General features: G+C 39.2%; 1 protein-coding gene and 1 pseudogene across 1 annotated transcript in view; one reads left to right on the forward strand and one right to left on the reverse strand.

Annotated features, from left to right (window-relative positions):
• LOC134663502 (SUN domain-containing ossification factor) overlaps nt 1-24942 on the reverse strand; it is a 91353-nt gene that overhangs the window by 64083 nt on the left and 2328 nt on the right. The window lies entirely within an intron of this gene.
• Nucleotides 853-965, forward strand: LOC134664208 (U6 spliceosomal RNA; annotated as a pseudogene).

Raw genomic sequence — 24942 nt, forward strand, 5'->3', positions numbered from 1 at the left:
TGATATGATGTGAAAGTGTTTTCAAAGGCTGCCTGCGTGCACCGCGCACCGTGGCTATGCCAATGAAAATACTGAAGTACATATCTTTAAAAACACATCGAGTTAGTAAAGCGTGCACGTATTACCATTAGAATTCAATTTTACACCTACATGAAGTCTCTTCTGAGTCTTGTTAGTTTAAATCTTTCTGTGTGTATAATAAGGTTTGAAATTTGTGATTTGTGTTCCGAATACGAATGGTACGGCTAGTTAATACGCGTTACGTAGAACCTACGTATTAAAGTAGACCCTGATATGGCGAGGAGGTTTCATCTGTCTAAGTATCTATCAGCAATTTGTCTTTTTATCCCGTTCAGGGTTAGTATAATATAGCAGAATGTGACATCCTGCGGATAAAGGTACCTTATGGCGATTGGCGCTTACGCTATTATTAACGCCGCTCCAATATTATTGCGACGCTATGCGGCATAAGCGCCAGCCGCCATAAGGTACCTTTATCGCGGGACGTCACAAATAAACTTTTAGTAATAAAAGTGCTGATAAACAACGTGCGCTTTGCTTCTACTTTCCTTATGCGCACTGCCAAGGAATGGAATTCCTTGCCGGCGTCTATATTTCCGTGCTCTTATAACCCGGCAACCTTCAAATCAAGAGTGAACAGGCACCTTCTGGGCGAGCTCGCTCCATCGTAGGCCACGTCTACGCCTCGGCTAGTCTGTGGCCATGAGTAAACCCATGCATAATAAAAAAAAAAAAAAAAAAAGTGTATCCGCTTAGGAGTCGACGAAATCGGCTTCTATTTCCGCTCTGAGAGATACAAGGTAACGAACAAACCTACATCCCATTGTGGGTGAGTACTTCGGCAATTCATAATTCATATACTTAAATTTGACTAGAAACAGAGAGAGATTAGCATGGCTCTGCGCAAGAATGACATACGAAATCGTGAAGTATTTCACTCTTTATCTACCTACTTATTTCTTTCCAACTAGATCTTTGATTTTGAATAAAATATTGGTAAAAATATAGGTAGGTACTTAAATAAATAATTTAGGAGGTACTTACTTACCTATAGCTTAAAAGGTTAAGGAAAAGAACTTTTGCATGTAGTTGTTATTTTGGATTTAATTACACTTCACATATATATAATTTTTTTTCTAAGTATTTATTTAACATCTATAAAAATATGATCAAATTTTTAGGTAGGATATCCACAACGCAGGCTTCGTCAGGTGGTCACAAATGCAAATCATATATATAAAATCGAAAAACCAGAACGGGATAAAAAACGAGGGAAGAAGAGAGATGGCGCCTTACAAATTTCTAAAAAAGTTTTTGACACGTTTCACGAATAAGACGCACGTATGATAAGAAAAAGCTATTCTAATCTATTATCTAAATATGAGAATATAACTACTTAGAGCATAAAAATTATCGCTTTCGATGCGTATTTAACTTACAATAAGCAAAAGAAAATTTCATAACATTCTTCATTTTACGACTATCGGCCATTTTCGGAAACTCGGTTGGTTTCGTTTCGATCTTCAAATAACCAAAATTATGTTTGTTATGTTGGTATGCAGCAGGGCTTTAAATACTGTTAAAAAGTTGGTATCGTTCGCGTTACCACAAGGTGACAGATTTAACGTTAAGTTGTAACTAACGTTAAACCAGGTACCGTTAGTTATACTACTCTTACCGGTAACAAAATGGTAACGTTAGCAGTTGTCAATTTGAGCTAACGTTAAGTCAAAGGTATCGATACACCATATTTAACGTTAGTAGGTAACGTTAACAGCTGCTTATTTACCGTTTGATTCACTGATAGATGCCATCATCGTTGACAATCGAGCGAATGTTCATTCACTCTCAAGCAGAGATGGGCATTTCGTAATTGATTCCTGGTTCCACGATTACTCGAAATTACTTTGTAATCGGATTACCGATTCCCAGATTACTTTGTAATCGAACGATACCAAATTACTAAGTACACTTACATTTAAGGAATCAGGAATCATCTTTTCTAATATTACAATTACTAATAATTGGAATCAATGTCGATTCCTCACTACAGGAATGCATTACTTGATTCCTTTCAGATTACATTTCGTACTACTACCACAGAATAAATAATAGTTCTAAGTACAGAAGACTCACTCTCTAACAAAACGCGTCTGTTACGATCAGCACAGATATGGCCGCTAGGTGGCGACAGCGCCACGCGCGAACGGATGTACTTTTAGCTACCTGTAGCAAAGCGACGAAATCGCGGAGTGAGACACGCCTGCTACTATCTCTGTACTATCAAAAGTACATTTCGATAGTAGATATGTTGGCTTAATAGATATAGATGCAGCTTATTTGAATCAGGAGTGCAGATTTCGAAAATGACCATTTTGGAATCCAAGATGGCGACCATGCAAGTAAGTATGTCATAAAAGTCGTCAGAGCGCAGATTTTGAAAATGATGACCATCTTGGAATCCAAGATGTCTGCCGTGCACTTTGACATTAAAGTCATCATGGGTAAAGTCAAGTTTTATCCGTTTTAGGGAGTGATACGAAGCCGGCAAGACCTTTTCACGGCTAGGCATGTATAGTGCTTTTCTCAAACATGCAATGCAATAATAGTAATGTCCCAATGTGATAGGTTGTTCAGTGCGTGTGGTTCTGAAGAGGAACGAAAATTTTATTACTTTTGCGCTACGAAGCACTGTTTAGGAGATCCAGCCCTATAAAGATTTTTCTCTCTTTTTGTTGTTCTTTTTATTAGTTTTTAGGGTTCCGTAGCCAAATGGCAAAAAACGGAACCCTTATGGATTCGTCATGTCTAATGTCTGTCCGTCCGTACGTCACAGCCACTTTTTTCCGAAACTATAAGAACTATAAGTACTGTTGAAACTTGGTAAGTAGATGTATTCTGTGAACCACATTAAGATTTTCACACAAAAATTGAAAAAAAAAAAAACAAATTTTGGAGGTTCCCCATACTTAGAACTGCACTCAAAAAATTTTTTTTCATTAAACTCATACGTGTGCGGTATCAATAGATAGGTTTTCAAAAATTATAATGAGGTTTCTAATATCATTTTTTTATAACCTGAATAGTTTGCGCGACAGACTTCCAAAGTGGTAAAATGTGTGTCCCCCCTCCCCCCTGTAACTTCTAAAATAAAAGAATGATAAAACTAAAAAAAAATTACATTACCATGCAAACTTCCCCCGAAAATTGGTTTGAACGAGATCTATCTAGTAAGTAGTATTTTTTAATACGTCATAAATCGTAAACCGCAATTTTATTATATTACTTGCTGCTACGGAACCCTTCATGAGCGAGTCCGACTCGCATTTGGCTGTTTTTTTATAATTTCCATTTCACAGAATTTGTGACACACCTTCGTGGCATTCAGCCATTATCATATTTTATCATATTTTTTTAAAGTGGTAACACACTGTCGCACCGCGCCGCGGCCTCGAAACGTCGCACCCAAGGCCCCTACGCTTTCTGTTCTCTTTGACGGCGCAGCAACTAGTATAATTTCTCTCTCTTCGCTATTTTAAAAATGCCATTTGTCAAAAAAGGACAACCATACTGTTGACAAGGTGAACTTCAAATCAAGTGTTTCTGCTTCAAGCGAGGAGAAGGCCCGTCTCCTGGCCTCTTCCAAAACAGAGTCGGGTTATTGGCTTCAGGCGTATCCCTCCAGTAACTGCGCTACCCTGTTGGATAATGCCATTAGGCATTAAGTTCGCCATTTGTACATTATTTTTATGTTTTGTGCAATAAAGTTTAAATAAATAAATAAATAAATAATAACTCCCTACGATTGGCGGTCGGTCTCCGAATAGGGGCTGATTAGCTAGCTTTAGATTAGCTTTAGCTAGCTGAGTATTAAGAGACCACAGTGGCTAGGACACTGAGAGGATGGGAGAGGATCGTGCCGAGAGCGTACTTGGGACAACGAAGTGGGAGACAGCCGATGGACGTCCTAGGTACCGCTGAAACGACGTAGTTGCTCTAGACCTGCCCAACCTCCGCCATGCCGACTGGCGAGACCGAGAAACATGGCGTGATCTGGAGTCGGAGGCCAGGACTCACTTTGGGTCGTTGCATCACCGTAGCCGTAGTAAGTAATGTTAATATCCAGAAAGGGAAATGGGGACTACGTTTGTATGAAAAGGCGATTATCGATTTATGGGCGGTGATCGTCCATATTATTCTTAAGATGGAAATTAATCTAATGAACGTTTTGGAACTAGGCTTATAAAAATAAAGAATAATTTTATGTTGAAAAAAGTTGTTATAAATGAGACGTCCCACAGGTAAAGGTACCTTATGGTGGTTGGCGCTTACGCTATTATTCGTTTATAATAGCATCGCTCCAATATTATTGCGGCGCTATGCGACGTAATCGGCAGCCGCCATAAAGTACCTTTTGCCGTGGAACGTCACAAATACCTACGTAGATGAAAAGATACAATCTTGCCTTTTATTTATCAAATCACATCATTTTTTGAGAAATTTGCGAATTAAATTATCCAAGTAACGACTACAATTAAATAAGAAATGGGATATCACAGTTATAAACCCTGGCAAGGTTGCATATATATCCAACCCTGTCTGACTGTGTTATTATGTACATAGTAATGTCGGTAGTTAAATAAATATAAGATAAACTCTTTATTTCATTTACGCGAGCGGAGCTGCGGGCCCGTCTAGTTTATACATATGTGTATATTATATATTTCGTCGTCTAGTACCCACAACACAAGCCTTATTGAGCTTACTGTGGGACTAGGTCAATCTGTGTAAAATTGTCCTATAATATTTATTTATTTATTTAATGCCATATATACCTATGTTAATTTTACAAAATGTACCTATCAAATTGTATACTTTACTAAATATCTCTCTCCTCATTGGTGTTACAATAAAGGGTGTACTACATTATTAATTAAACACTCATAATATAATTATATTACATAGACATAATAAGTATATCATAGGATATGTATAATCGCATTGGTTTGGCGTCTTCCCGCCACCAGGCGATAACAAACATGCTTCAATATTATTCTTAGGTTCCGAATATCGGTACAGCTGTTTAATGACAGCGTTTACACAAAAATAAAACGCTAATTAAATAACTTACCATATTCGGAACTACAGATGCAACGGATAGTTGTTTGGCCGCATACAGGATACCGGATATTCGGGCGCCGAATATTCGGCCGGCGGAGATATACCTACATTCCGATTTTTCAGGTGCGCATTGTGGAAGTTTTGCCCTGTTTCGTAATGAACTTTTGCACGGACTCATATAGGTCTATCACTAGGTACGAAATGAGTGCGCGAGCTAGTGAATTAAACGTTTAAATTGTTTTAAAATAATAATCGAGTACGATTATATTCCGATATCAAGCATAGTCACTATCCGGTATCCGGCCGGATATTAAAATAAGGGCGAGATAGGATACCGGATAATAACCGAATATCCGGTGCATCTCTATTCGGAACCTAAAGTTTTAATCCTGCATGGTGCACATATGTATAATTTTGAGACAATGACTTGAAAATTTATCTTGTATAACTGACAAAGCAACCTGTGTGGTAGGAGTGTGGGGGAGAGAGGGACGTATATGCTAGAAAAAGACAATACGACCTAGGGGCTGTCCATAAATGACGTCATCTATCTTTGACGATTTTTGCCCCCCCGCCCCCCAAATTCGCATGACACCGTTTCCTCCTGTGTCATGCTACCATCATCCGATGTCCAGACCCTCCCCCTGCCCCAAATTTGAAATTACGTAATTTATGAATAGCCTGCTATGACAGTGTTGCCACTCTCAATATTGTTCTTAGGTTCCGAATATGGTAAGTTATGTAATTAGCGTTTTATTTTTGTGTAAAACGTTGTCATTTCAAAGCCGTACTTTTGGCCTTATTACAAAGGAGTAAGGTGCAAAAATGTAAACATATCTTTGACGTCGACTATTATTATACTATGTTATACTTATTAAGCCTCCTCCAAACTCGTGCGCGAATCGCGGCGCGAAGCCGCGAACGCGAGTGTGGCGTCGATTTTCGCAGACAGCGAAATCGACTCCACACTCGCGTTCGGGGCTTCGCCCGCGATTCACGCGCATAGTCTGGAGGGGGCTTTATGAAACTTAGGAACGTAAACTAGTTATGAATAGAAAGAGCACGAAATAGTCAATATAATACGTTTGTTGAAAAAAAAGTCTACAGACGCTTAGGCGCGAAAGGTTATTGTCTCATAGAAAATTTGAATTTCACGCCTTTTTCTACTGACAAAGTTGTTGGATAGACTTTAATATAAAATTAAAGAGTGGGCCTACACACTTCGCTGTGACAGAATGTGAAAGTGTCACCAAAACTGTCAAATGACTACGATAATAAGTATTCCTTTTATAATGCCACTCCACACTATGCCATTCTGAAATTAAATAAGAACGATAGTCATGCGCAATTTTTATTTTTGTAAAGGGTCATAACGTTGACGTATATAATTTGAACATCAACCAATATTAAAATAATATTGGAAATTATATCAGTTATTTTTAATAAGCTATCATTCACGCGCGCGTTCATTTCGCTCAGACTTGGCCGCACAAATATTTGGTGCGAGCGAGACGCCCGCGCACGTTCGAATTGGCCTGTCACTTGTAGCAACTTGTAGTTAAGTACATACTTACCTACATACTATCCACGCGTCCTTGGCACGAACTCCCGCCACCGCCCGCATTGAAACTGTCCCCGCGCGCCGCAAGGAAATGTAATCCTTAGCATTAGCGCACAGAGTTCAAATTTGGTAGTTTCATTTAGCGAATTTGTTAAATTGCTCTTATTTATTACATTGACCATGTTTTTGTGTGATTATGTATTGAATATCACTTTGAACGTTATCTGAACAAAGTCTGCTAGAAATTATATCTATAACCATTTTTTCTAGCACGTTTAAGGCGTAAATATATATACAAGTAATACAGATAATATTGATGTTGGATTCTCGGATAAATAGCTTAATGAAGTAGTTTTATGGTAATTAAATCAAAGACCTAATTATAACTTTTTTTTTATATCAAGTTACGACGTATATCCGTGAGGCCCCGCCATTTATTGAATTAGTTATTTTTCGTGTAAATATTTTGACCGATTCCATTGTCGACTCATTATATATATTATTTTCGTCACGTTTACGAACTAAAAATACTATTACCATTTTTAACAAACAAGAACGGCTCTTTTTTTAAACTATTTTTTTTTACCTACTTCCGGAGAGAAAGTTGGTTGGATTCGAAAATAAAGTATCTTAAAATGATCTAAAGAACAGGAATACAAAAAAAAAATCCTATTACTAATTAATGTTTAACGTAAGCGTATCTTTCTTAGGCTATAGCGTTTTACACGGCGCCCGCCGCACACAATGATAAAAAACCTCGTCGTCGCCGTTGAAAATGTGCGGAGCCGACCGACACACGTCCTGCCTGTACAAGCTCTGCCGCGGCACTGAGCTGGCGAGCGCGCGTCATCGGTAATATAGAGTAGTTTTCAAAAAATTGCCAAAAAATTATAGTAGAATTTCATAAACACTAATGTATACCAACAGTATAAGCAAACGTTGCAGATTGCTTGAGTATGAAAATGACTTCGATATTAAGTAGATTTTCGTAGAAATTGACACTTGTTTCGGAGAGAAAATTGAGTTCGTTTTACTTTGATTTTCTCTTTCTCAAAGGTATGTAGAAAAAATATCGTTTGATATGCCGAAAGTACAGGGTATTAGTAATACAAAATAGCCAGGTTTAGCAGAGTAAACTTCTCAACATTTCTAAATAAGAGCTTGCCGTTCAGTGCTTCACGGGGTTTTTCGGAAACGACCATCAGAAAAAAATTCATTACTAATTTAATAAGTCCTTTTTCTAATATTTACAACGATATTTAAAAAGATAAGAAGACGCTTTTACTGGAACAAGTACTCATTGTTTCTAATAATGAGCACAAAGTCCTGAATTTCGTCGACTAGTATCATCAATTTTGCATTATTTCGACTTTTCTTGTAAGAGCGCTCTTAAGAGCATGGCTCTTGTCGGTGGAGTATGCGCCAGTTTTCGCGGTCCTCGGCCAGGTTCTTTAGGTCCCTGTAAGACACGACATTTGCATTTTTTGAGTATGGGTATGAGTACCCGAAAAGAAGGACTGCCTACAAAAAGATATGAGATCCCATCAAAAACATTACAGGTAAAAAGGTGCAAGTCTCGCAACGCTTTTACTACAAAAAAGTTTTGAGATGTAATGTGAAACCAAGTCGGTTATTTTAATCAGTGCCAGGGGGTTTCTACAAAAAGAAGTGAAATCCCACCAAAAACATTCTGTAAAAAACTAGCCAAGTCTCGATGGAGCTGCTTGTTTATCTCTAAAAAGTAATGAAATCTAGACAAAGTCGTGCCAAGTCTAAGGTTCCTTACTGCGATTTCTTTATTATTATAGTAAATGTTGTGTGACTTGGCCGTTGAAGGGTACACAAGGGTACAAAACCAGGTGCTCCATGACACCATTGCACCAATCTGTCGCCAGAACCGCTACCCATTGACGATGGAAAATTGCCACTTGGAAAACGTTGATTCAATAACCAGTCAATTGTAGGCTTGAGAAAGCTGCGTATTTCAATAATACTTATGTATGGGCGAGCCTGAAACAAACACTTCTTTTTGGTGCAATGGCAGATTGGTGCAATGGTGTCATGGAGCACCTGGTTTTGTACCCTTGTGTACCCTTCAACGGCCAAGTCACACAACATTTACTATAATAATAAAGAAATCGCAGTAAGGAACCTTAGACTTGGCACGACTTTGTCTAGATTTCATTACTTTTTAGAGATAAACAAGCAGCTCCATCGAGACTTGGCTAGTTTTTTACAGAATGTTTTTGGTGGGATTATTCTCTTAACAATAAAGTAGCGTTAAGATCATTTTGAACACCTGGCCCACTTAGCAACTATTGCTGCTACTGTACGTAAGAGACTTCAGGTTTAAAAACTATAATTCAAATACTACTTTTTCAGTACAAAAGTCTCCTTTTTAGGGTTCCGTACCCAAAGGGTAAAAACAGGAACTTATTACTAGGACTCCACTGTAGTAGAAGAGCCGGCCGCAAATTTTCTAACCGACTTGATACCACGATGAAATACACAATGGGAAACCATAAAAGTGATGCTAAGTCCGAATTCGATAGTCTGCCACGGCGGAACTTGCCGAAAGTACGAAAAAGAAGGCCACTTCCGGTGCGAAAAAAGGGGGCTGATTTAACCCATCTGATACCGAAATAATAATTATGGCAGCAGTTAGAAATTTACATGTAGACACATAAAAGCGAAGTCTGCCAGTATTTTTTTAGCCGGAAGTGCTTGGCAGACGCTCTCAAAGGTGGCCAACGGGACCCCTAATTTAACCCATCTGATACCACCATGAAACCAATTCCAGTCGGTAGGTATGAACCCTCATGTCAGGAATATATAAGTCTGCCAAGGCTATTCCTGCCGAAACACCTTGGCAGACGAGATTATGTAAGCAAGGTCGGCATCGGTTACCCTACACTAACCCATCTGATACCACCATGAAACCAATTCCAGTCAGTAGGTACGAACCCCCATTTTAGGAATATATAAGTCTGCCAAGGTTTTTCCTGCCGAAACACCTTGGCAGACGAGATTATAAGCAAGATGACCATCGGTTACCGTACACTAACCCATCTGATACCGCCATGAAACCAATTCCAGTCGGTAGGTATGAACCCTCATTTCAGGAATATATAAGTCTGCCAAGGCTTTTCCTGCCGTAACACCGTGGCAGACGAGATTATGTAAGCAAGGTCGGCATCGGTTACCCTACACTAACCCATCTGATACCACCATGAAACCAATTCCAGTCGGTAGGTATGAACCCCCATTTTAGAAATATATAAGTCTGCCAAGGTTTTTCCTGCCGAAACACCTTGGCAGACGAGATTATAAGCAAGATGACCATCGGTTACCGTACACTAACCCATCTGATACCACCATGAAACCAATTCTAGTCGGTAGGTATGAACCCTCATTTCAGGAATTTATAAGTCTGCCAAGGCCTTTCCTGCCGAAACACCTTGACAGACGAGATTATGTAAGCAGCATCCGCATCCGAGGGATCCGTATTTTGGAATTATACAGATTACGGACATTATTAATAGCTGTAGGCTTATTCATTACTTTATGATTATACATATTTGTATATTATTATGTTATTAATAAAATATATTTATAATTTATTAAACCTAAACTTAATACATTGGGAATTCATTACCTGCTTACGGCAGTAGTAGGGATTAGTGGGTGAGTTCTGGCTCACTGAGCCAGGCCAACAGTCCCTCCCCCTTTTTTCCCTTGTTGAGGCCCTGCAACCTTGCCTTGAACCCAAACTAATGTCATTGTAGCTCGAATCTAACCTAATCTATTTTTATTGCTTTTAAAATATTTCAATTATCTACTTTTGCAAAGTTAAATGTTGTAATCTCTAGTTCGCAAAATGGAATTTTAATGTGACTTTAATGTATGTGCAGTCTACTTAGTAATTGGGTTTAAAGATATAAAAACACACATTTTATTTCCTATCCTAAGTTTATTCAAATAATATTCTGAACATATATAGTAACATCATTACTTATTCTGTGTACAGTGGAGAAAACGAATGAAATCATGCAATTTGATTTTGCTATTTTTAAATATGTAAAGAGTAACCAAACAGTATTTTCCACAGTTGTTGGTAATGATACCATCTCTTACAATTTCTCTTCATGAACATTTTATGATACCTAACCTTCCAGTTTTCGCCCGAATTAATCAAAAAATTCACCAACACCATTTACACCAACCAAATAGAAAACGGGTCCGTGTCCGAATTCGCGATCTCGAGTCCGGGTCCGCGTCCGGGTCCAGGTTCAGGTAGAAGTCGAATTCAAAATCTTGCTTGTTTTGCCAGTGGGGTAACTTGCTTAACAATCAATTAGAAAAAGACAAGTCGTCGAGGAGTTCCGTTCTGATCATCATCAGCAGTTTCACTTCATCAAATGTCACAATTTTGAATGTAAAAGCTTGGTTTGTTTATAAAAACACCAGTATCACTATATGTTAGGGTGGTTCAAAAAACATTTTTTTTCCTAAGCCCTTATTTAGTTACACTTATTATGCTGATAAAATACACCAAGTTTCGTAATTTATCTCAACTACAAGGGGGTGCTTCACCACGTTGAAATTTTGTATGTTGTTTGAAACCCAAAAAAAAGAGTATTATTCAGAATTTTATTTAAATATCTGGTTTCACACTATTTGCACATGTGATGTATAAGTTTTGAAGTAGAAAAACATTTTCTTTCAAAATAATATCTTTTAAATCACACTTTCAAATAATGTGAAAACTACTACTTTCATTCGTTTTCTCCACTGTACACAGAATAAGTAATGATGTTACTATATATGTTCAGAATATTATTTGAATAAACTTAGGATAGGAAATAAAATGTGTGTTTTTATATCTTTAAACCCAATTACTAAGTAGACTGCACATACATTAAAGTCACATTAAAATTCCATTTTGCGAACTAGAGATTACAACATTTAACTTTGCAAAAGTAGATAATTGAAATATTTTAAAAGCAATAAAAATAGATTAGGTTAGATTCGAGCTACAATGACATTAGTTTGGGTTCAAGGCAAGGTTGCAGGGCCTCAACAAGGGAAAAAAGGGGGAGGGACTGTTGGCCTGGCTCAGTGAGCCAGAACTCACCCACTAATCCCTACTACTGCCGTAAGCAGGTAATGAATTCCCAATGTATTAAGTTTAGGTTTAATAAATTATAAATATATTTTATTAATAACATAATAATATACAAATATGTATAATCATAAAGTAATGAATAAGCCTACAGCTATTAATAATGTCCGTAATCTGTATAATTCCAAAATACGGATCCCTCGGATGCGGATGCTGCTTACATAATCTCGTCTGTCAAGGTGTTTCGGCAGGAAAGGCCTTGGCAGACTTATAAATTCCTGAAATGAGGGTTCATACCTACCGACTAGAATTGGTTTCATGGTGGTATCAGATGGGTTAGTGTACGGTAACCGATGGTCATCTTGCTTATAATCTCGTCTGCCAAGGTGTTTCGGCAGGAAAAACCTTGGCAGACTTATATATTTCTAAAATGGGGGTTCATACCTACCGACTGGAATTGGTTTCATGGTGGTATCAGATGGGTTAGTGTAGGGTAACCGATGCCGACCTTGCTTACATAATCTCGTCTGCCACGGTGTTACGGCAGGAAAAGCCTTGGCAGACTTATATATTCCTGAAATGAGGGTTCATACCTACCGACTGGAATTGGTTTCATGGCGGTATCAGATGGGTTAGTGTACGGTAACCGATGGTCATCTTGCTTATAATCTCGTCTGCCAAGGTGTTTCGGCAGGAAAAACCTTGGCAGACTTATATATTCCTAAAATGGGGGTTCGTACCTACTGACTGGAATTGGTTTCATGGTGGTATCAGATGGGTTAGTGTAGGGTAACCGATGCCGACCTTGCTTACATAATCTCGTCTGCCAAGGTGTTTCGGCAGGAATAGCCTTGGCAGACTTATATATTCCTGACATGAGGGTTCATACCTACCGACTGGAATTGGTTTCATGGTGGTATCAGATGGGTTAAATTAGGGGTCCCGTTGGCCACCTTTGAGAGCGTCTGCCAAGCACTTCCGGCTAAAAAAATACTGGCAGACTTCGCTTTTATGTGTCTACATGTAAATTTCTAACTGCTGCCATAATTATTATTTCGGTATCAGATGGGTTAAATCAGCCCCCTTTTTTCGCACCGGAAGTGGCCTTCTTTTTCGTACTTTCGGCAAGTTCCGCCGTGGCAGACTATCGAATTCGGACTTAGCATCACTTTTATGGTTTCCCATTGTGTATTTCATCGTGGTATCAAGTCGGTTAGAAAATTTGCGGCCGGCTCTTCTACTACTGTCCGTCTGTCTATTTTTGTTTAGTATTTTGAACAGCGCGTCAAGCGGGACGTTTTGGAAACTCAAAGTCCCATACAAAATGACAACGCAGACGCATACGTCACGTCACGCTATCGAATGAAATTTACACTAGGGGCAGGCGTGGCTCACTTCGCGATTTCGTCGCTTTGCTACAGGTAGCTAAAAGTACATCTGTTCCTACCCCAATTTTGGGGAAAGCCATAAGCCGCGCGTGGCGCTGTCGCCACCTAGTGGCCATATCTGTGCTGATCGTAACAGACGCGTTTTGTTAGAGAGTGAGTCTTCTGTACCTAGTACTATTATTTATTCTGTGCTAGGGGCACATAACGACACTGTGAAGAAAATATTCGTCAAGCGGTCAAACGTAAAGTGCTACCTCTGTTAAATAACTAAGCTACGTGCCTAAGTGCAAATGGTGTGCTCCAAGCTGTAAGCTCTTAACGAGAAAGCTCGGAGGCGCACGTAGCGTGTGATCTAAGGAAATACTTTATAATTTACTATTAGATGCACCCGTTAAACGATGGTGGTAAACAAACAACGACTTTTACTGTGGACACAGTACAAGAACAGTAGTGAATCTTCATAGAAATGTGCCGCTGCCGGCTTGAATGTGTGCGTGCGCGCCGGACGCCGTGTACGCACGTGCTGCCACGCACACATTAGCATAACATACGGGGGAATACGGTGGCGGCAGTGTGGGCTGTACTGTACCGCGACTTTGATCGCGTGCATTCGAGTACGCTGCCCACCCGCTCGCATTTGTCTGCTCTCGGTAGGCCTCAGTACAGCTCGCCGCGGTCGTATTGTATTGTAGGAACAATTGCATCATAAGTCAGAAATGCACATGTGACACCCTTAATATAGGAACATCCATTGCCTACGAATACCGCTTAGCGTTACTTGTTAGTCTCCATAGGCTACGGTGGCTAAAATCGAGAAAAAAACTCTTTAAAAATTGAATTTAGCGCTACACAAGTACCAGGGCCTCATGAGTTACGAGAAGGTGTCGTTGACCAACCCGCCGTGGGGCGCGGGGCGCGGCGGCCGGGGCGCGGGGCGCGGCGGCCGGGTCGCGTATCAGTATGAAGGTACAATAAAAGTGGCAACCCTAAGCGCCAACGCAAGAGTAGGCAAATAACTTGCCGAGCGGCCATTCACTACTGTTCTTAGTGTACTGTGCTATGGACTAGGAACAAACCCCGTTATCAATGTTGCACATAGAAGGTAGGATCCTATAGAAGTGGTATACGCGTGCCTCCGTGAGGGACAAAACATAGTGTGACACTATGTTTGTTCGGATTTATTTGTTGCCCACCATAACCCATACTAATTTAAGGTGGGGAATAAAAAAATGTGAGATTGTGACAAGGACAAACAATAATAGTGATTTCGCTGCTATTCCTACTGAAAGATATAAAGACTATCCCGTTCGCTCATTTCCCCCACCCATCATGCCATATCCAGTTAAAATATAATATAGTCATGATGTTGCAGTACATTGAAAATAAGGGTTGGCCTAAATACGGTCCCTAAATGGTTTTTTCTAACAAAACGTCACTCTTGACACTGACACATCTAATCCAATATCGTTTCTAGATCTGTTAATTGACGTATCTTAAAGTTCGAATCGGGCAGTAAGAAACACATTTGTTTTATTCCCCACCGTAAATTTGGTATGATTTATGGTGGGTAACAAATAACCCGACCATATTACACGGGTTGTTATTGGTATGTTGTCAGGAATGTTAAAACGAGTTTTTAATCTGGTCGCATTGCGTATGTTCCGTTCTGTCCGTCGCGGGCGCACGCGTATAGCATATCTATAGAAAATATACTAGATCTATGATTATTGTGTATTCTGTGCTGGTGTAAGTGTAAATGTGGCATAAATCCTCCCGTCACATGACAATAGCAGCGATTTACTGCCTCAAACGGGAACAGCTTTCAGGCTGCGTGGGAGTGCGCTGATTGACCGCTTTCCCTGCAATGTCGCGCGCATAGCCAATGTATACGCTACGCTGTCAGCTTAGGTTAGGAACAGGTGAAGATTCATATTTCAAGATTCCACCCACAATAGGAATGATGATGATGATGATGAAATCTACTTATAAAGAATATGATAATTTTATCACAACTATCTGGAAGACCGAGCTTTGCTCGGAAAACATATACCTAAAAACTCAAAAATGCGCGTTTTCCCAGAGCTAGATCGATTATTCGTCCCCGATACCCATAAGTGTAGCAAATCTCATCTAAATCGTTAGAGCCGTTTCCGAGATCCCCGAAATATATAAATAATATAAAGTATAAGATATAATATATGGGTACAAAAAATGGAAATGATAAAAAATACAAGATATCAAAGAATCATAATTTATGTTTTTTTTTTAATTAATAGACATTATTATAGCAACTATGTATGTTACACAAACGCAAAATTTCACCGTCAAAATCGCAATTTACTTGTTTTCCATATTTTGTATGTATGGCCTGGCTGCTTCAAATAGTTCAAATTTGTTAATTTCTAAAAGTCAACTGCGCGATTTAAAATGAAAATGCCATAAATGGCAAAGAGAAATTTCTAGTAAAGATATTAAATAAACGCCTTCAACTGTCAAAATAAGTACCGTACAAAAGTCGGCACAACAAACATGAAACAAGTGCCTTGTTAAGGCTATTGTTTAATTCATGACGTCAAAGAAAACCGAAGAAAATTTACGCGAAAAATCTATTGAGCGTCGCTCAATACAATGGAAACTTACTATCAAAAACTCGCATCTCACTAGAAACTTTTAAACTAAAATCAACCTTGATAGTGAGATCATAAAGTTTACAATCCAAAAAACGTAAAAAGGACTTAAGACTTAATGATAGCGAAAAGTATTAATCTGCTGTTGAAAAACAAAATACTGTAAGGGCTGATTTAGATGGCGTGCGAACTCGCATGCGATTTTAGTTACATTGCGGACTGTTGGTTACGTCCAATTCAATCGACCGATTAAAACCCGCAGTGTAATATAACTCGCATGCAAATTTTCGCATCGTCTAAATGAGCCCTAACTATGTATGCACGTCGCAAAACTAAACTCATTTTAGATGTACGATAGATAATTATTGTGTTTAATGTAAATTCATCTTAAACATGTTCAGAGAGAGTACAATTTCGTTTGCATCGGCGTTAATAATTTTAAAAGTCACGTACGTATTAAATGTAAATTGATCTCTAACCCGTTAGGGGAGAGTGCAGTTTTGATTGCACTATAGTGAATAATGCAAGTGTTGTGCAGGTAAATTATGACTTTCCCTGGACACCAGCTGAGCTGGATTGGAAGTGTTTGTTCGATTAAGTCTAAATCTAGTACTTCTATGGGTTAATATTTGTTCTCGAACACAACTCGATTTCATTTTATCCTAAAAATCATAAAACGAAAGCTAGCGCGGATTTTATACGAGCCTTTTCATAGTACAAATCTCTCGCCATCTCTTATTAATTTATCTTATTGATAAGTCTCATAAAATTTTTTTTTTAGTTACTCATCTACTGAAGCCTAGCAAGTTTAAAACGCATCTAACTTTCCGATGCATAATGGTGCTACATTTGCATAGGAATCATTACTTTTTTATAATTAATATCATTTTGAACTTAAAAGTTCAAAAAATTACCAAAATTTAAGCAAATTACCAGTTAAAAATACATCAACCACAATTTACAAACATCATTATTGTTATCAAATGTAATTTAAGTATGCATCATAATTTCTACGTACTACTTACTTACAGATAAAACAATAGATATCATTAAAATTTGACGTCAATACCCCACACCCCACACGATTCGGAAATAATCACCATATTATAAACCAATGCCTAAATAACACGTATATATTTGTATAAACAATTATCTATCATACGTCGTGCGGTGTCTAGATTTTTCATATCATGAATCGTATATAAATGTATAAAGATAATGAGATAAGGACTATCTATCCGTAGTAATGTTAACAACCTATTGATAGAATGTGTTTTAAAATAAATTATCTTTGGGTCATTGCCAGAATATTCTGGCTAGTTAAGGAAAAAATCACAGTGATAAGTGATAACCTTATTGATAAAATTTGCAGCATCTTGGTAAAACATTGTTAAAAGAAAATACCAGCTGAGCCCGATTTCAGATTTGAAATTATGGCCAAAATTCAGAGAGGAAAATGTCGAGAAAGTTTGTATGAAATATTACCACCAATGTTTCATCTTAACTTGTAAAAATTCCGATTTAGAGTCATACAAAAGCCAACAGTTTTATGATCTGTAAAATAATAGCCAAATATCAAATAAAATTTTCATAAAATGAAGAATAAGAATAACAAAATATATACTTATGATAAACTAAGTATATCATACAAGATAAAATTAAAAGTGAAAACAGGGAGGGAAATGAGGATAAAAGGGCAGCTTTTGATGTTCTATAAAAAAGTAGAAACGTCTTCATCAGCGCGGCTAAAGACTGCTGTTAATATCTTGCGACAATCTTCTTGGTATATTACTTCTTCATATATTATTCCTTGATATATTATTTCTTCTTCTTGTTGATATATTCCTGTTTTCGATCCATTATCACTTGACTGCCCAACCAGCTAACAATAGTAGCCCTACCGCAGGACGTCCATGACCGATGTCGACCGACGGCGACAAACGAACCACTTTCGTCGACAACCGACCCACCACACATATACCTTATTACAACCACTTAAGACCCACCAACGGTCATTTGACGCTGTTGTTGTTAGTACTTTCATAACGAGCTTGTGTCTGTTACCGTCAACATATTATTTGAATACACCGTAAATAAAGGGGGGACCATAAATTGAGTACAATTAGAAATTTTATGGGACCGGTAGATAAACTGTTATTGATATGGACACAGAATAACTAGGTACAGAAGACTCACTCTCTAACAAAACGCGTCTGTTACGATCAGGACGGATATGGCCGCTAGGTAGCGACAGCGCCACGCGCGGCTTATGGCTAGCCACCAAAATTGGCGTGGAACGGATGTACTTGTAGCTACATGTAGAAAAGCGACGAAATCGCGGAATGAGCCACGCCTGATAAGTATGGGTTAGTGGATCCAGTCTCTAAAATAAAGTGGTGAGAGTCGCAAGCGAGACTGAAAGGCTCTCATCACTTAGGGGTTGTGCACAAATCACGCGAGGTGGTTTCGGCTACATTTGACCCCCCCTCCCCCTTGGTGATATTTGGTGAGGTTTTTGGTTATCCCCCTCCCCCCACACAACCTCACGTGTATTTTTTTGAATATTTTTCATTGACCTAATTTTAAGATAAATAGTCTTGTATATAGAAAATCTTGTTTATTTTTTAATTTTAGTTAAATAGACTCGCTATTTTGAAGTGCAGAGTGAAGATCTATGTTTAAACCGAGAAAAAGTATCTACTTATGTGGTAGGTTTTTTTTTCTTAGTTTCGTTCACTGTAGAAAAATACACGTGAGGTTTCCTTTATACCCCCTCTCCCCCAACGTGATCAATCGTAATTTTTTCGTGACCCCCCCATCGGATCTCGCGTGATTTATGCACAAGCCCATACCTATTAAGAGCCGGTACGATTCAAATACGCAAAAGCTGTAAAATCATCCGAAATCAATAATAAAACCTATAAATATTATAATAAATACCAAACAGCTGGAGTATTGGTCTATGCCAATGTTCTGCCAGTCCCCGCTCGTAGTTCCTTGTTGATTTAATAAAATATGACAAGGTAATTCGATTCCCAAGGTATGTTATCCAGGTGCAACAAATTAATGTACCTAAAGTGTAATATTTACTGATGAAAAACGCACACTGGACCCTGCCAAAATTCCAGACGCCATTATTAATGACGTATCCACGTATTCCACGTGCAACCACACCTGTCATTGCGCTTGCAACGATTCTTCCAGTCGACCGAACATTCGCTTACTATTTTCAAGAACCAGTATTAAAATTGATCTCCGTTTATATGGCCGTCAATGATCTAGAGCTCAAACTTTCACTGGTTGGCCTGCGTTTGTAATCGCGGAATACGGGGCCAGGAATAACGAGTTATTTTGGAAACGCCACAATTGCATTTTGTTCAGTGTCAACGGCGATGCCAAAGCAAACTGCGAATGCATATTTCGGTCTCGTACATTTTGCTAGGGTCAGTCAAATTAACCGTCTGTACCAGGAGAAAAATACAAGGTCTAAGTCTAAGCCATAAGGGGCGGTAGGGTAGGTCACCAATGCGTTGGTCAAAAATGCACGCAATGGACCACTCCATGAATGTACAAGAAGGGCTACAGTACGGGAGGAATGGCGACGGATTGTGAAGCTCGCCACCGGCCCAGGGCTATAACCGCGAAAATCGAAGTTCGTAAATTGCGGGGATTTTTCTCTGTCCCTCTAATTACGCCTTAATTGGAGTAAAAGAGAAAGATCCCCGCAATTTGCGAATTTCGGTTTTCGCGGTAGCCGCTCAGATATAACGACCACGAGCACTCTGACAAGAGTATGACGACAGAGAAGAAGATAGCCACGATTCCCGTAGTATGGCGTATCCGCCCGTATATAGCTGCCCTTGGGCATAGGGCTGCTGTTACACTTAAGGGGGTTTTCAGAAAAACGTGTACCATTTACTTTTTTTCGAAAAACTTACAACTGTTGGGTTATTTCGACTCAGAATCACGAGGACTAATGAAAGACACAAAAACAAGTGTCCCCAGTTTTTCATACAAATTTTGGATGTCAGTTTTGTGACGGTCCATGCAAAATGGGTTACTAAACTGACTTTTTTTTCAGAAACTTCTGTTGTCGTTTTTAAATCAATAGTCCTCGTTATTCTGAGTAAAATGAACCCAAATGTTGGTAGTTTAATCGAAAAAAAAGTACCTCAATGGTACACTTTATACTGAAAATGCCAGTAAATATGTCACCAATCTGTATCTCTATCGGTCAGTCTTCCCGCGCCCACAACCAAAGTTGTGGACTGTATTTATAATTTAACCATTCATCATAACAATTATTACTACAGACAGATTATATCACAAATGAATGAGTGTAACAGTTAACCGAGAGTTATTAGTTTATTACACTGCCGTTTGAGCGGCGAGTATTTTTAACTACACTTTCCATTTCTATCGGCTGGAGTAATTCGCTTTTCAACTGTTAAGGGGGCATCCGTTGCCACAGAATAAATAATAGTACTATGATGATGATGATGCTCTCCTGACCGATGTCGGCCACAGCGACTGTGCTCTGGAGTAGGCAATTTTTAACTCGTGTTATTAGAGTGTAGCGTAGCTGATCCACTCTCTGGTGCGCTCTTACGCTACGTCTTACGTAGGCGAACAACGCGCGAATGCGGCGCGGCGCGGCGCGGCGAAATCAATCCTTTGATGCCCATAGAAGTGTCCTACGTAAGCGATCTCGTTGCGAACGCGGTGCGGCGCGATTTGCACGCGAATGTCAGGCGGCGCGGCGCGGCGCGGCGCGGCGGCGGCCGCTTTCGCCGCGCCGCGCCGCGCCGCGTTCGCGCGTTGTTCGCCTACGTAAGACGTAGCGTTAGGTGGCTCGCGTACCCTATCTTCTTGCTAAATACACGAGCGCACTTTGGGCATGTCAGCACACCACCTATATAATTGTAGGAAATTAGTACTATATAGGTATTAGGTACAGAAGGTTAACTCTCTAACAAAGCATGTCTATTACGACATATATGACCACCAGGTGGCGCAAGCGCGAGCAGGCGTCCGTTCCGTGTTCCGTAGCGCGGCAACTACTACTGCTAGACACCAAAATTGGATACAGAGTTCCGCAAAATACATATATACCCTAGGGCCTAGAGACCCTAATAGAACAAACCAAATGTTATCTGAATTTGAATCAAAATAATACTAAAAATAGTTCCAAACACGAGACGTTTTAAGCATGCAATGTTTAAAGAAAATAAAAATACAATACAATGAGGTTATTTGCAGTTCGAAATAGTTCTAAAAAAATTAATGCTCAAATTCAACGATATCGAGAGGCCCCTTAACACGGAAATATCACCGGGTAGCGAAACAGTACGCGAAAAAACTCGGCATTCAAGGCTATTATAGCTCTTTTATTCTCTTTGGCCATTGACTGGTCACTATGACTGTCGAAATCGTTCGCATGTACACGATCGAATCGTAATAAGTGTCAAATAGTTGTCATTCCACATTTGAACTTGTATCAATTAGGGCCGGGCCATAGTGACGTTGCAGTCGGCGTGCAGTTCCCATACAAATTGCAGTCGGGTTGCAGTCCGTCTGTATCGGCCCTTAAGTCTTAAGTTAGCTGGGTTGCATAATATAAGTACCTATCGCAGGCATAATGTGTATTTTTTAGGTTTAATGGTCTCTGCCATTAAAAATATACCTATATAGTTTTTTTACATAAGTAGCACAATTAACAAGAGCCTAGCTAAGATCTGCCGCCGCCGAATATAAATAATATTAACCTAAATTCATAAAAACTATTACATTTACACCAACGCGGTAATATCATTAACTAAATAGCGCTCACCCGCCAACGTCTCTACGACAATACATTTTAGTTTGTATTGTCACTATTAATAGACCTTATCAGGTTGCAATACGGTTCTTCAATGATCAATTCATGTGTCACCTATAGCTATCCTCGTAAGTCCCCGCGTACTTGCATAAGTACAAATTAAATTCGAGTTATGAACTCTTAGAGAAATAAAAGAAAGTTCAAATTCAAAAGAGCTAATATTGGCTTTACGAGGCTATAGTCATTCTCTGAATACCACTGAGAATGAAAGTAAATTTTATTAGTTTATTTAGTAGGTTTTTGTGATGGCCGGATGAGAGTTTTAGTCTCATTTTAATTAGAGTTTGAATTTACATTGTTCTGTATAGATTGGTGACAAAGAATCGTTTTTTTTTTTGTGCCTAGTGGTTGTGTTTTCAAGAACCAATTGGTTCAAGAAGAACTGAGTATTTTATTATGCACATATGTCGAGGCCTTTGCCCAGCAGTGGGACACCAAAGTAGGCTAGAGAAAAAAAAAATGTCGACAGATAAAATATAAAAATCACACCTAGTTGAAAACGTGACAGGGGATTTTGGTTAATACGACCAAAATACACGAGTCACATTACGTAAAAACGTATCCAAATATTTTGCCACATAAACTACGCACTTGCTCATAAATCTCATAATGCTCATACTGTTACGGGCCTCGGAGTTACAATAAATTTGTTTGCTGAAGAATGATTTCTCAACTTTCTTTCGACAATTTTACCCGTGGAGCGCCCCAGTTTTACCGTAGTATAGAACTCCTATACTAATAACTATCACACATGTGACAGTAGGGCGCTGTACGGATTAACTAAAGAGTCGTATGCCTACAGGTACAACCGATTCATATCAAAGCAAACACACAATGGATAGAAGTGTAAATAGTACGCAATAGAGGTGTTATCTTACATCAGAAGTATCACAACTCGTGGAGGCTTGGCACTTTGCTGACATTGTATATCAAAGATGCGCTGATTCATGTATAGGATATTAGATAAAGTTGTAGATTAAAGGAAGTAGGTACATGCATTATTACATTGTAATTGTAGCATTAAAGTAGGCCATTAATATTATAAAGCACTCCACAAAAATATCTACATATCGGGGACAATTTAAAGCAAATCAAGTTTTTAAACGTTATCATGCTAAATATCAGCTTCTTAGCTTTATCAGAAGTATTAAAAATAGCGTCAATAACTACCCAAGTAACTGGAATACCCCAGTAAAGTTGAATTGTGTGAATGAATCTGTTATGATAAAGAAATTGTATACTCAACGCAATTCTTTTTACGCAGTACATAATCGATAATCGTACTCATATATGTTGAATAAGTATATATGTTGATGGTTATGTTTATAGTGTTATAATCATAACCATCACTCACTCTATATTCGTACCCTATACTCACCTCACCCTATACTCATTCTATATTCGTCACAATCGTCGGTGGCTTTCAATGTAGAATGAGTGACGAAAGCAGAATAGGACTAATTTAAGAACTTGACGAAAAACGAATGGGACGACCCAAGACGATACCGAGACTACGACGACATTAACCGTTAAACCAGTGTTAAATTGTACTGGTAACCATGGTAGCTCCAGGTTTAACCGGTCAACCCCGAGTTACTGGGATGGGACAAATGGCGCTTAGTCAACTATGTTGATCCTTTCTCCTTGGTCCAAAGCAACTACATTTGTCTGACTTTAATGTTTCTAATATGATTATAACCTGGAAAATAAACAACAATTTAGGGCGGAAAGGCGGCCAAATCTGCTACAATGTCCGCCCTGTTTATTGCCTATAAAAGATTGGAAGCGTGAATTTTATACTCGAAGTTGGCAATTATGGCTAGATGCCAAACGGCATCGTCTGACAAACAACCTACTAGCCTAGTCTAGACAGCTAACCAACTTAGACTAGTAACATAACAAATCACTGTGTCACACAAGCCCGCCGCCAAATAGAGGCTCCCATACAATCGAAGTTACGAACTTATTAAAACGACAAGCTGAAATGACATGAAACGTGTGGTATTTTGCAAAAAGTTGTCAAACAAAGAAAAACTGATTCATTCACAAAAATGCGTCGCAATAACAAGACTGCATATTCTCAATGAATAAGTCTCAATATGTCCACTTAATAGACCATTACAACTAAGTATGTCGCACCAACAAAACTGCGTACCCGCACTGATTTAGTCTCGCGTGTTTGACTAATGAAAGCGACAAGGTACGAAGTACCAATACGCACTAGGTCAACGCTCTACGCAAATCAGTCAAAAGATCACTTGGCTTCGTCAGGCGTGGCTCACTCCGCGATTTCGTCGCTTTGCTACAGGTAGCTAAAAGTACATTCGTTCCTACCCCAATTTTGGGGAAAGCCATAAGCCGCGCGTGGCGCTGTCGCCACCTAGCGGCCATATCTGTGCTGATCGTAACAGACGCGTTTTGTTAGAGAGTGACAGCTGTATTCGAACAATGAGATGTGTCAAATACTAGATATTGAAACGATATGGTTTAGATATGTCAGTGTCAAAATTGACATTTCTTCAAACAAAAACGTCACTTTTGACACTTGTTTGACACTGACATATCTAATCCATATCGTTTCAATATCTAGTATTTGACGTATCTCATTGTTCGAATACGGCTGTGAGTCTTCTGTACCTAGTACTATTATTTATTCTGTGGCTTCGTCAAAACGATACGCGTGACGTCAAACTACGCCCACCGAATAACTGGACGGATAAGTGGGTTGAATAACATTCGATTTTTGAAGACAGTTAAAATACCTGTTGCTAGTCAGATTGAACCAGTGGCGTGGCGCCAAACACGTGATACGTTTTTGTCTAACATTTATATTATAAAATGTAAAGGGGCCCACAGATTACTAGTTCGCCGGACGATATCAGCCTGTCAGTTGTTCGGAGCTGTCACCTTTTGCGTTTAACTGACAGGCTGATATCGTCCGGCGAACTGGCAATCTGTGGGCCCCTTAAGACACACATAAAGATGTCGAGACAGGGTAAAGCGGCGAGTTAGGTACGTAAGTAACGTAGGTAAGAAATGCCTGGCTATGCCGCCTCAGCCTGGGCCGGGAAAAGAGGAAAACCTTGGAGCTGATTTGACGTTGCGACGGATTACAAGGGTGGCAATGGTGTTACAAAATCATAAGAGGAAGCCGATGCACGTGCGAAACGGAGGAGAAAAAGTTGGAAAGGGCTTAGAAGTCATAGCGAGGACGCAATCGGGAT

The sequence above is a fragment of the Cydia fagiglandana genome, chromosome 4 (assembly GCF_963556715.1).
Source record: "Cydia fagiglandana chromosome 4, ilCydFagi1.1, whole genome shotgun sequence".
In the NCBI taxonomy this organism is placed as follows: domain Eukaryota; kingdom Metazoa; phylum Arthropoda; class Insecta; order Lepidoptera; family Tortricidae; genus Cydia; species Cydia fagiglandana.